The following is a 13,516-nucleotide window of genomic DNA, read 5'->3' as shown; positions in this document are numbered from 1 at the left end:
TGAAAGGTGATTTTGTCTACGTATTCTATTTGGAATAATGGTCATTGTATGGAGAGAGATTTAATATTACAGGAAGAAGTTTGCTTGAAATGAGGAGGGGTGTGTAGATTTGATTATCGTTTCAGATGCAACATGACTTGAGTTGGATGATATGGTTGAACTCCCAGTTGATGTCAATAGGAAATGAACAGACTTGTACCACTGGTGGACAAGCATAGGCTCATGAGGTTTACTGAATGCGTGGTAGTTGCACCTAGTGCAACGTCATTGGATGATGTCGGCATGGAAGTTCACAGGTGGGTTATCTCCTGTGATCAGGATAACGGTTGTGTGATTATGATGAAACTTCTACGAAGAATTTTATTGCTACACGGTAAGAGGTCAAATAGCTGATTGTGGCTTATGGTTTAGAATGTTCGAGGAGCCCCACCATCTACGATTGGATCGCATGGTCATTGTCTTGTGCAGCTTCCGGTTATCGGCGCATTGGTAAATTATTTGCGACTAAAAAAATAGGGAAACATCAGGGGTAATTCGAGCAGAGAAATTGATAAATGTGTGCTATATTTCGTTTTATCGATTCAGGTGCAGGTTTTGGGAAGACCTAGAGTTATATTTCTTGAGGAAGTAATATGCAAGGATTTAGCCGGTTGCTTCTTTGTGAGGGTATTCATGTACTAGCAGGGCAATGGAGTTTGGATATATTCGACACCAGGTCAGAGTGGGTGACTCTTAACAACGGTTCAGTGAGTTCAAGAATTTAAGTCCAGTACTTAAAGATTCGGGTCCGTTGTATGGTTAAGGATCGAGTTCTGCAGTTGATTGCAAAAGGGACATGGAGTGTTCTATGTTATTATCGGGTAAGCGGTGCAGTATTCGAGGAAATAAAGAAAAGGCTTCGGATTAGCGGGTGGTTCTGCATAATGGGTATACCAGTCGGAGATGCAATTGTGCACTGGAGAAAGGTATAAGGTGATTCATGGGTATTGAGACGATTTGGTCTTGCGATTCGGGTCACTCAGGATTTGTGCAGATTGAGTTCGTTATGTTATGAATGGAGCTAACGATATTTCTAAGGCATGCCAAGGGTAAATTTAAAGAAGTTGGGTCAGTTTTAATGGTTGAATCAACATGATTGTGGCAGTGGTCGATTCATTCGGTGTGTGAAGTTATAACGTGTGGTTTGCGATTGTACGTGCGGGCTTGACAACCATCATGACCTGGTTGTGTTTTTTTCTACTATTTGGGGAAATTCGGTTGCGTGTTGCATTGGCCCTTCTGAAATGATGCTAAGTGGAAGGTTTCTAGCCAGTGAAGTGTTTAATTCAACTAGTAGTTCGAGGGTTATGGTGAGCACGTGTGTTATCGCGTAGCGGCATGATAAGTGCAGTGAGTGGTATGGAAATTGGAAGTTGAAGATCAAGGTTGCGATTTAGTTTTGATAAGAATGTCACAAGCTCGGAGGAGCGGGGGGAGGATTTTAGATGTCCAGTGTATGGTGGCACTATTGCCGGGCAGTCAGAGGATGGTATATGTTGTGTTAGTAGTGTTGGGGTATTGAAATGTGGATGCTTGGCTAGTTATGTAGAAATAGCATGGTTGATGGCCATTGATGTTCAGATTTGGCTGCTTGCTGCGTAAGGTTGTGGGAGTGTATTCCACGGGGAAATTTGTATAAGTGTGATATGTTGGTCACTTGAGTACTAATGATTTAAAAACCAAGTATGGAGATTTTTGGTTACAATTGTTGATGTGAGAGTTTGTTCCGGATTGGGACAGCTGCTCGTGTGTGCCATAAATAGGGCTATTATGAATCCTTGAAAGCTTATTAGCCCAGTATGGTATCATCAGAATCGGTTTGAGGTCCGTTGGTGGGACTAATGTGAATGTGTGCTCTGCGTAAGGTCTGATATATTCATTCGTCATAACATTCCTTACTAAGGAGTCATCGGGCATTGGATGTTATTTCTGCCGTCAGTTATTCCGTGTAGCTTATATTGTGCCACGTGGGTTTTGAGATGGCTTGATTATTCGCATGTGTGTTGAAGCCTGTGTAGCTTGCGGTGTTATATGAGCAGGATAGCTCTCGAGATGCAAGTCATTTATCACACCTTAGTTGTGCTTGAGTTTCGTAGCATGTGGCGCTATTCGCCTTCTCAGGATTTGTATTATGAATTGGCGTGTTTGTAATCAATATTCAGGTATTTCGTAAGTGTAAGCATTGCGACATGATGTGTTTTTTCTTCTTGATTGCCATGTGAGGATCGGCTGGCACATTGCCACTTGTATATAATGTTTGGATCGGGTTGTACGACGCAACAATGTCGGGATGAATCGGGTTGCATGCCGCAATAGTGAGATGTTAGGTACAGTTCCATATATTTAATTCTATGTATTTTGTTTCTCATTCAATGAGGAGAGTTCATAGCGTCTGGTCAACCGTTTTATTTGTTACGCGGACTGGGAAGTTCCATTCCAGAGTTCGCTTTTCCCTATGTATCGCATTAAAGTTTGTAGCCTATTGGCGCATTGTTGGCATTATACGAGGTCTTGGCCAGTGTTTGAGGTGGCTTATTGCCTGTATAGATTATACTAGGTGAGACGAGACTATTGGACCTGGAATCAGTGCAATCAAATTTATATAAGGTATAATAAGGAATAAATATCGCTATTCAGTCGAGAATGAGGTAATAGTCGTTGTCACGAGAAGCGACTCCATGATTTGATTGATCCAGCATGTGGTTATGAATTGCTACACATATTCTCTGTCATGGCATTATTGCGAGGATTGAAATCGGGCTTATTTGTATTATGAGGTGTATTGCGAGCATCGGGTTCGTGAAATTCCAGTTATTGTGGTCGGAGGATGTTGTCTTGGGCAAATGAGTTATGTGGTGTATGGTGTGATTTCTGCATAAATGCACATTCGTGTTTTAGAACATTGTGCATTGATTGATACGATGTTCGTATGTTAGAATAAGTTATTATAAAGAAATTCGGAGGTTGGAATTTGGATGAGGTACCGAACTGGGATGATGATGGCACGTGTAGGTGTACAAGGTGTGAAACAAATAATTTTGGACAACTCCGGAGTAGCTCTTAGCACATTCGAGGATGAACGTATGTTTAAGTGGGGGAGAATATAATGACTCGACCGGTCTAGCGCGTCGTTCGGCGGTTTGAGGCCTAGAGTAGCTTCACTTCAGGTATTATGACTTGTACGTATGGTCGGAATCAAATTTCGGGATGTTTGGAGTTGATTCGGGAAGGAAATTCTAAATTCAGAAGCTTTTAGTTGGAAGAATTGACTAAGGTTTGGATTTATAGTAAACGACCTTGGAATCGAGATTTTAAGGTTCTAATAGATTCGTATGATGGTTTCAGACTTGGGCGTATGTTCGGGTCGAGTATCGGGTGGCCCGGGAGTATTTCAACCCATATCACGAAAAGTTAGCATTTTGAAGGCTTAATAATTTCCTAAGTTTGGGTTGGAATGGATTTTTTATGTTATCGATGTATGTTTGGGATTCTGAGCATGGGAATAGTTTCGTATGGTGATTCTGATCTTATGAGCGTGTCCGGACGTTGATTTGGAGGTTCGTAGGTCATTTCGGCGTCAATTGGCGAAAGTTGGAAATTTGGATGATTTTGAGAAGTTTCACCGGGAGTGGACTTTTTGATATTAGGGTCAGATTCCGATTCCGGAAGTTAGAGTAGGTCCGCAATGTCAATTATGACTTGTGTGCAAAATTTGAGGTCAATCAGACGTGATTTGATAGGTTTCGGCATCGATTGTAGAAGTATAAAATTTTAAAGTTCATTAAGCTTGAATTGGAGGGTGATTCGTAGTTTCGATGTTATTTGATGTGAGTGAGGCCTCGAGCAAGTTCGTTACATGTTTTGGGATATGTTGGTATATTTGGTCGAAGTCTCGAGGGCCGAGGATGGATTCCGGATGGTAAACGGATCGAGTTTGGACTTGGAGAAATGCTGGAGCTGCTGTCATCTGGTGTAACCGCACCTGCGAAATTTTGGCCGCAGGTGCGTAGCCGCAAAAGCGGCCAGGGGTCGCAGAAGCAAAGTCCGCAGGTGCAGACCCTTTGGCGCAGAAGCGGAGGGGCCAAGGCTACTGAGGACCGCAGAAGCGACACGTCTGTGCACAGATGCACATGCGCAGAAGCGCTTGTGGCCCGCAGAAGCATGAGCGCAGGTGCGCCAGCTTGGGCGCAGGAGCGGCTAGACGGCCGCATAAGCGGAAATGGCATGGGCAGTGCATAAGTTGCAAGGAGCGGGTATTTGGCTCATTTTACCTCATTTCCTCCATGGGAGCCGACCTAGGAGCGATTTTGGAGCACCAGTTTCACCATCAATCATGAGGTAAGTGATTTCTACTAGTTGTGAGTAAAATACAAGGTTTATACGTAGATTTAGACATGAAAATTTGTAAAAATTTGGGATTTTGAACAGAAAAACCTAGAAATTAGTATTTTTGGATTTTGACCACGAAATTGGATGGAAATTATATATTTGAGTTCTTGAGATTATGGGTAACGTTTTCTTCCGAAAATTTTCGGAATCCGGGCACGTGGGTCGGGTAATTTATTTGATAGTGTAATTTCGAATTATTGAGCATGTATTAATTATTTGATATAATTTTTGGATAGTTTCGGATATTTTGGCATCGAACTGAGATTTTTACGCAACACTGTGATCGGGAAGTGGGCTTTGAGATAAGGTAAGTGTCTTGTCTAACCTTGTAAGAGGGAATTTACCCCATAGGTGATTTAAATTAATAATTGTTAGTAATTATGGGGGCTACGTACGCACGAGGTGACGAGAGTCCATGCGTAGCTACTAATTATGCTATGTCCGGATAGTTTAGAACTCAAAGCATGACTTACTTGTAATAATTGCATTCTTTATTTAATTAAAGTTATGGAATTATATTGGAAATTGTTAGAGGAAATATTAAAAGATCGAAATTTCATATACTTGAATTTTTGTATAAATTATTTAATTGTTAATAGAAATTGTACATCCTTATGTATTAGCCCTATTATAATAACTTCTCATTCCGGAGGTTCATAAGAAAATGTCCACCTTTCTTGTGGAGCGGGCCGAATGCCTCAGCGGCATAGATGAATCTATGGATCGTGCCGCACGTCCCTCGACAGTGTACACGACACTCTGGATCGGGTCGTATGACCTCGGTAGAAATCGTGCTTAATAATAATAATTACATGATACTTTAACATTTATTACAACTTGTGAAGCTAATTGATAAATTGGAAATTTATTGAAGTGGAAAGAAATAATTATTCATGCTTGTTGATCACATAAATCATGTTTATTTAAAGATTTATTTTTTTAATATTATTGACTTGTAGTGAGTGTCAAAGTCGACCTTTCGTCCTACTTCTTCGAGATTAGGCTGGATACTTAATGGGTACACGTTGTTTACGCACTCATGCTATGCTTGCTGCACATTTTTGTGCAGGTACATATATGTTTAGCGATATCTTGGGCGCAGAGGCGCAGCTTGCTGGGACTTATGGTGAGCTGCATTTCCATGTTACGAATCCGCAACATACAAAGTCTCCACCAGTGTTATTTACATACTCCTGTCTAACTTGTATTCCAGATAGATGTTGCATTTATCTAATTTCCTAGTTGAGGCTCATGCACTTGTGATACCAGGTCTTGGCACACACATTAATAGAGTTGTGGATTTAAGTATTTTTCTTGATTTTTATTTATTCAAAACCTTTGTATTTTTCTTAAATATTGCAAGTAAGAAGCGTTTAATTACTCGGAAAATTTTGAAGGAATAATATATGTTTATTTCACTAGTTGGCTTACCTAGCTATGATGTTGGGCGCCATCGCGACCTATAGGTGAAATTGGGTCGTGACAGATACACATGAGTCGGGGCAGATGCTTCTACTGGGTTATCGGACTACCATGAGAACATCCACTGGGGCAATGCTGTATATGTTGGTATACGACAATGAAGCTATGATACCCGCAGAGGTCAAAATATCATCTTTAAGAGTCATTCAAGAGGCAAAATTGGACGACGTAGAGTGGATATGGGTCAGACAGGAACAATTCATGGTCATTGACGAGAAAAGAATCGTCCACGTAATTCCACAGCCTACAGTCCACGAATGAATGGGGAAGTCGAGATAGCCAACAAGAATATCAAAAGAATTTTGCAAAAGATAGTGGACAATCACAGAATATGAAGTTTGAGTGGACTCATCAGGAGGTGGTCGTTCATGGAGATGGCAACAATCCTATTTACTACCATCTAGACTGTCCATCAGTTAAAGGGAAGAAAAAGCTAGGATGAGAGACGTTCCACAACATGGAACGGGTAAACACGGTTGACAAGGGATGATGGTGGAGTGACAAAGTGTTGAGCATGTTGCTTTGGCTAGGATACGAGCCAGGTCGAGGCCTCGGCCCGAAGCTTCAGGGGATAACAAAACCAATACGGCCACGGACACAGGGCACCACCTTCGATCTCGGGTATGACTACACCATGCAAGAGTATCAGGATTGATCACCCCCATGGAACAATTTATACTACCCATTGCTTAAGCCCATACCACCATTGTACTAGACATTCCGCAAGGCTGACGTGATTTGGAGTTCTGAAGAAGATGAGATTCTAGCCGGTATGAGAAGTATATTCTTGGCCGAAGAAGGCATGGATTGCAACATGATTTTGGGAGAGGAGGATGATGATCTCACCATCCAGATGGCAGGAGATGGAGCTGTTCTAGGAAATTGGACTGCTTGACCATCTCGAGCTCATCGAGCACCTGGGTAGCTTTGGCATACTAGCATAATTTTAAAATTGTTTTCTAGAATTTAAGACATTCCGTATTTTGTTTTGAAATAAATACTTGAGACATTGAGTCATGTTTGCTTTGACATTTTTTAAGTTTTAAATTAATGCACTATTTCTCTTCTTTCATTTATGTTACTACCTTGGCATTCTTTTTAACATAATTATTTCCTATCATGTTGAATCTATAACTGTGACATGTAATGAGACAACGCAACATGATGAGAGTGATTCAGGAATGGGAGAACGATGTAATACCCGAGGAAATCGTTAGGGATGTAGAGGATTTTATAAAACAAACCAAAGTCGAATTTAGAGGAAACCAAAACGGGCAACTTGGGTGATTCTGAAACAGTCAAAGAGACTCGCATTATCATCCACTTATCACCGTTCGACAGAGAAGAGTACATCCAATTTTTGAAAGAGTATGAGGACATCTTTGCCTGGTCCTATGACTACATGACAAGGTTTAGCACATCCATAATATCCCATAAGCTACCTACCAACCTAATGTGTCCACTGGTGAAGCAGAAATTACGAACATTCAAGCCAGACATGAGTTTGAAAATAAAATAGGAGGCTACTAAGCAGATCAAAGCCAAGGTCCTTCGAGTGGTCGAGTATTTTATGTAGTTAGCCAACATCATACCTGTACCAAAGACAGATGGAAAGGTCGCGGTATTTGTCGATAACAAATCTCTGAATGAAGCAAGTCCTAAGGATGATTTCATGCGGCCAAACATACATATCTTGATGATAACTGCTCCAAGCATGAACTCCAATCCTTCATTGAGTGCTTCGTGGGATATCACCAGATCCGAAATGATGAAGAAGACATAGAGAAAACAACTTTCATCACGCCATGAGGTGTGTATTGCTATAAAATGATGTTGTTTATTTTAAAGAATGCCGGAGCTACTTACATGAGGGCCATGACTACCCTTTTTCATGATACGATACATAAGGAAATCAAGGTTTGTGGATGATGTCATCATCAAATCCAAGAGTATCCTTGATCACATAGCAGATTTGAGAAAGTTCTTCGACCACCTATGGAAATACAACTTGAAGAAGAACTCCGCAAAATGTGCCTTTAAGGTCTCTGTCGGGAAGCTACTAGACTTCATTGTCATTCACCGAGGGATCGAGCTAGATCCATCAAAAAGCAAAGCCATTCAAGATTGGTCGCCACCTAAGAACAATAAAGATGTGATGAGTTTATTGGGTCGTCTCAACTAGATCAGCCGTTTCATAGCATAGTCAACGATAATATGTTAATCAATATTTAAGATATTGAGAAAGGATGCTGCGAAAAGATTGAATGAGGTATGTCAAAAGGCCTAAAACAAAATCAAAGTGCATCTACCAAACCTCATATGCTGGTCCCACCAGACCTCGGGAGACCTCTACTGCTGTACCTGTCCGTATTAGACGGGGAAATTGGATGCGTCTTGGGACTACATGACGAGACCGGAAGGAAAGAGAAACCATATACTACTTGAATAAGAAGTTCACAACCTATGAAGCTCGGTATTCTTTATTAGAGCGTGCTTGTTGCGCCCTGACATAGATAGCCCAGAAACTAAGGCACTATTTCTATGCATACACCACATACCTCATATCAAGAATGGATCCCCTGACGTATATTTTGAAGAAACATATGCGTATTGGCATGTTGGCAAAGTGGCAGATACTGCTAAGTGAGTTCGACATCATTTATGTGACCCAAAAGATAGTCAAGGGCAAGCATTGGTCGATCACCTGGAAGAAAACCGTGTGGGTAAAGAGTACGACCATTGAAGATGTATTTACCTAACGAGGAGGTATCATGGCCTGCTCCTTTTTCATAGTTTTGTCATGCTGCCCCAACACACAGCCGAAGGTGTTATCCAAGACTGACAAATAGAAGAACAATGGCTTCCCTGGTTCGGGGGGAACCAACACTGGTGGTTTTGAGAGATACTCTTTGAGTTTACCGAAGGCTTTCTGGCACTCTTCTGTCCATTTTGTAGCAGCATCTTTCTTTAGCAACTTGAAAATGGGTTCACAAATTACCGTAGACTGGGCTATGAAGTGACCGATGTAATTCAATCTGCCCAGGATACTCATGACATCTTTCTTGCTCTTTGATGGCGGTAACTCTTGAATAGCCTTAATTTTTTATGTGTCCAATTCTATTCCCTTCCTGCTTACAATGAAGCCCATCAATTTTCCAACGGGGACTTCGAACATGCAGTTTGCTAGGTTTAACTTCAAACTATACCTTCGCAAGCATTTGAAAAATTTCCTCAAGTCGTCCAAGTGCTCGAAACTCTTTCGAGACTTTATGATGACATCATTCACATACATTTCAATCTCCTTATGAATCATGTCGTGAAAGAGGGTGGTCATGGCCCTCATGCAGGTGGCAATGGCATTCTTGAGACCGAACGACATGACTCTATAATAGTAGACTCCCCAAGGTATGGTGAAGGATGTCTTCTCTGCATCTTCCTCGTGCATCAAGATTTGATGGTACCTAGCAAAACAATCCACAAACTACTGTAGTGCGTGGTTTGCGTAGTCGTCGATGAGGATTTGAATATTTGGCAGAGGGAAATCGTCCTTTGGACTAGCTTTGTTGAGGTCTCAGTAGTCCACACATATTCTAATCTTTCCTTCTTTATTGGGTAATGTGACGATGTTTGCCAACTAGCTTGAATAATTGGTGACCCTTACCACATTCGCTTCTATCTGTTTGGTCACTTCTTCCTTTATCCTCATACTTAAATCAGGTTTGAACTTTCTGGGTTTCTGCTTCACCAGCAGTCTGGTAGGATCAGTGGGTAGTCGATGCGAGACAATGTTAGTGCTTAATCCCGACATGTTATCATAGGACCATGCAAACACATTGATGTACTGTCCGAGGAGCTCAATCAGTATTTCCTTATGCTCAGCTTCTAGGTGAGTGCTGATTCTATTTTCTTTAACATCTTCTTCACTTCCAAGATTGACCACTTCCGTTTCTTCGAGGTTGAGCTTTTTCTGACTCTCCAATTGCTCGATCTCCTACGGAAGATTGTCGGGCATCATGCTCTCGTCATACTCCTTGTAATCTGGGTCATTGCACTCAGCGTTTTCGTTACATGTCACAATCGCGGAATGCGGATTTTTAGCAGTTTGATTACTGAAAAGAAAAGCTAAGTGTAAATAAAGCGGTAAATAAAGTTACAATATTTGAGAAAATGATTCTTTTAGTTCATCAAAAGTGGAACGTCTTAAGCGTTCACAAGAGGTAAATGACAAAAAGGTACGGACACAGTGCATGCCTCAATTGACTATGCGCTTTTCAAAACAAAACATTTACAGTTCCATACTACCAAGACTCCCGGTGAACCAAAGATGGACTGGCGGTGCAATTCCGCAGCTCTTCCCCTAGTTCGGAATCCCTGATAGTCGGTGTCATAATGTCAGTCCCTTCATAGCATTCTTCAATCATATTCACGAACAACTTTCCCATGTCGTCGATGATATCATCTTTGGGTACTGCTCTGGTACAAAAACATTTTTCCCAGAGCTAACAGTGCGATATTTCCCTTCCGGAGGCTAATATCCTATGACAACCCTTCCTTTCTGCCCATTATGTTCAATAGCGTTTGTGATTCCGTCTGACTTGGCTCCCAACCCTGTTCCTGGCATGTATCCATATTTCATTATCTCCCTCATAGCCATATTAGATCTATACGGCGACTCCATTCCCAAGTCTTGTTCAGTCTTCTCCATCTCGGTAGTCTGCATGATTTCAACAGCGTGGAAGGCAACTCCGTCTAGCCCTTCAATGAATGGAACAACATACTCCAAATAGGCAGAGTGACCCCACTCATCGTGAACCACAATCTCCTAGAATTCCCACTCAAATTTTATACATTGGTGCAAAGTGGATGGCACGGCCCCTGCCATTTGTATCCAGGGCCTGCACAATAGCAAGTTGTAGGAAGAGGAGATGTTCATTACTTGAAACAACACTGGAAAATTGACCAGCTCAATCTGCAAGGCTGAATATATTTATCCAATAACATCCTTCTGCGAACCATCAAAGGCTTTCACCCTTACGTGGCTTTCCTTAACCTCCCTCAAATTATTTCTTAACTCCCGCAGGGTAGAGAGCGGACAAATATTGAATCCTAACCCTCCATCAACCATCACCCGGGACACTACTTTGTCCCTGCATTTGACAATGATATGAAGAGCCTTGTTGTGACTTGCGCCTTCGACATGAAGTTCGTCTCTTATGAAGGTGATCATGTTTGCTTTAACCATTTTTCCAATGGTCACGGCCAGCGCTTCACTAGTGGTGTTACTTGGTACACTTACTCCACTTAGTACTTTCAATAAGGCATCTTTATGACTATCGGAACTCATTAATAGATCCATGATTGATATATGTGCTGGTGTTTTCTTCAACTGCTCTTCCACAGAATATTCTTTCCTTGATATTAGTTTCCATAACACGGTGGCTTATGGGTCTGTTATGTTCCTCCTTGGAATTTGTTCTCTCCCTGGGTTTCCTCGATTGACATCTTCAGGAGCGTAACATCTCCCAGACCTAGTCATACCATGGGCTGCAGCAGAGTCTGTCATTTTGGCCTTTCCCGTTTGCTGGTATGTCTATGGGGCAGTTTTGTACTCCCGTCCTTCTTCATCTCCTAGTGGCAGGTTGTTGGGGATAAGTCTGAACCGTCATTGTAGGCCTCAGTTGTACTGTAATAATAAGAGCCTTTTGAGGAGGAATCCTGGCGGCTTCTGCATTTCCTATAGTTCCAATCGTTCCCTTTAGGTCATACTCTCTGTCTAATGCGATCATGTTAGATCCATGATTTCGATGATTTGGCAGCAGATTGTGATTCACATTGGGCTGCGCCGGAGTGCACTGAATGGCTTCACTCTTGATCAGGGTTTCAATCTCATTTTTCATCTTAAAACAATCTTCAGTATCATGCCCAGATACATTGGAATGGTACACGCATCTTTTAGTCGCATCAAAATACTTGGAGGGATGTTCAAGAACCCTTTCTTCGACTGGTGTATGAACCCTGCTCTTCTAAATCTCTTGAACAATTAGGCTAGAGGCTCAACAATCAGGGTATAAGTTCCAGGAACCATTTCTTCAAAATTTGGACGAGGGCGTGGTGCATAAGCAATTCGGTTTTGGTTAGTAGTGGTTTGTACATGAGCATATGGTTGTTGTGGGTTATGGTTATTGTTGGCTCGAGGAGGGTTGTGTTGTGGTTGAAGGTGGTAATATGGCTGGGTGTTATAGACTGGAGCGTAAGTGGGTGGTGGTGAATGGTTGTTTAGGGAATAAGAAGTGCTTTTGTGATGTGAATTGGGTTTGTAGTAAGGGATGACTGCCGAGACATCCTCTTTCTTCTTCTTCCCGGTAAGGATTGACCCTGCTTGGATGGCCTTGCTGGTCGCTTGCAATGCTGCCATGGATTGTATTTTACCAGATTTTATGCCCTCTTCTACGAAATCTCGCATCTTGACCAGCTCAAGGAATTCTGTCCCATCATTACCATCATCTTTTCAAAGTATATCTCATGAAATACTTAGTTAGTTCACTATCGTCCAGCGGAGGTTGCGCCCTAGCGGCCTCTAACCTCCACCAACGTGCATATTCATGGAATGACTCAGATGGTTTTTTCTGCAAGTTCACTAGTGCGAACCGATCAGGAGTGATCTCATTATTGAATCGAAAACTATTCATGAAGTCCTCCACCATATCTTTCGAGTATACCAGGTGAGTGCTTCTCCCGTCAAACTTCTTATAAATAACTTCATACTTAGCTTCTCATTCCTCCCCACTCCGACTAACTTGTCATAATATGCCCTCAAATGTGCGTGAGGGTCCCCTGTCCCATCGAATATATCGAACTTTGGGGGTTTGTACCCTGCTGGCATATCCACATCTGGATTAATACATATATCCTTATAGTCCAAACTTTCAATTCCCCAGGCAACTTGGAGGCTCTTCATTTTCCTTCTCTTATTCCTTACGCCTGGCTTCTCTCTCCATCTCGGCATACTGGTCAATCTCATAAGGCACCATGACCGTGACAGGTGTTGTAAAGATAGGTTCGGAAATGGCATATACAGGGGGAACGTACCGCTCATGGGTGGCGACATGTGCGACATGTATGTGCTTGTTAGTGGTGAAAGTGACTCTGTCATGAGGAGAGGTAGTTGCATTAGTGGTAATAGGTGGGTTTTGTGATGTCTGAGTGTATTTTGGTACATAGGGAGTGTGAATAGGGGGATTTAGTGGGTTAGCGGGGGTTACTGGAGGTATGACTTGAGTGGTAGGTGCTAAAGTTAAGGTGGTGTTGTTTTGTCATGACGTGGAAGGAAAGTGGTCAGGGAGCGAATCCAAAAAAGGAAATCAAGGTGGTTGAGGAAGTGTTGTCACGGCTAGGTGCACTAGTTCTCTGATATGTTGTACCTCCTCCCTTAAAGATTCATCTTTTGGGCCATCCTGGCCACGTGTTCATCATTCCTAGTGTTGTCTTTTTCCCCCGATCGGCTGGGCTGTCGGGTATGACCAGAGCATGTTTAGTTGGGTCTTCTACGGTTGACATCTTTCCCTTTGACCTTAGATTGTATGGTGGTTCCGCCAGTTTTGGTCTA

Source organism: Nicotiana tomentosiformis, chromosome 7 (assembly GCF_000390325.3).
Source record: "Nicotiana tomentosiformis chromosome 7, ASM39032v3, whole genome shotgun sequence".
Lineage (NCBI taxonomy): Eukaryota > Viridiplantae > Streptophyta > Magnoliopsida > Solanales > Solanaceae > Nicotiana > Nicotiana tomentosiformis.
This window is presented reverse-complemented; position numbering follows the sequence as displayed.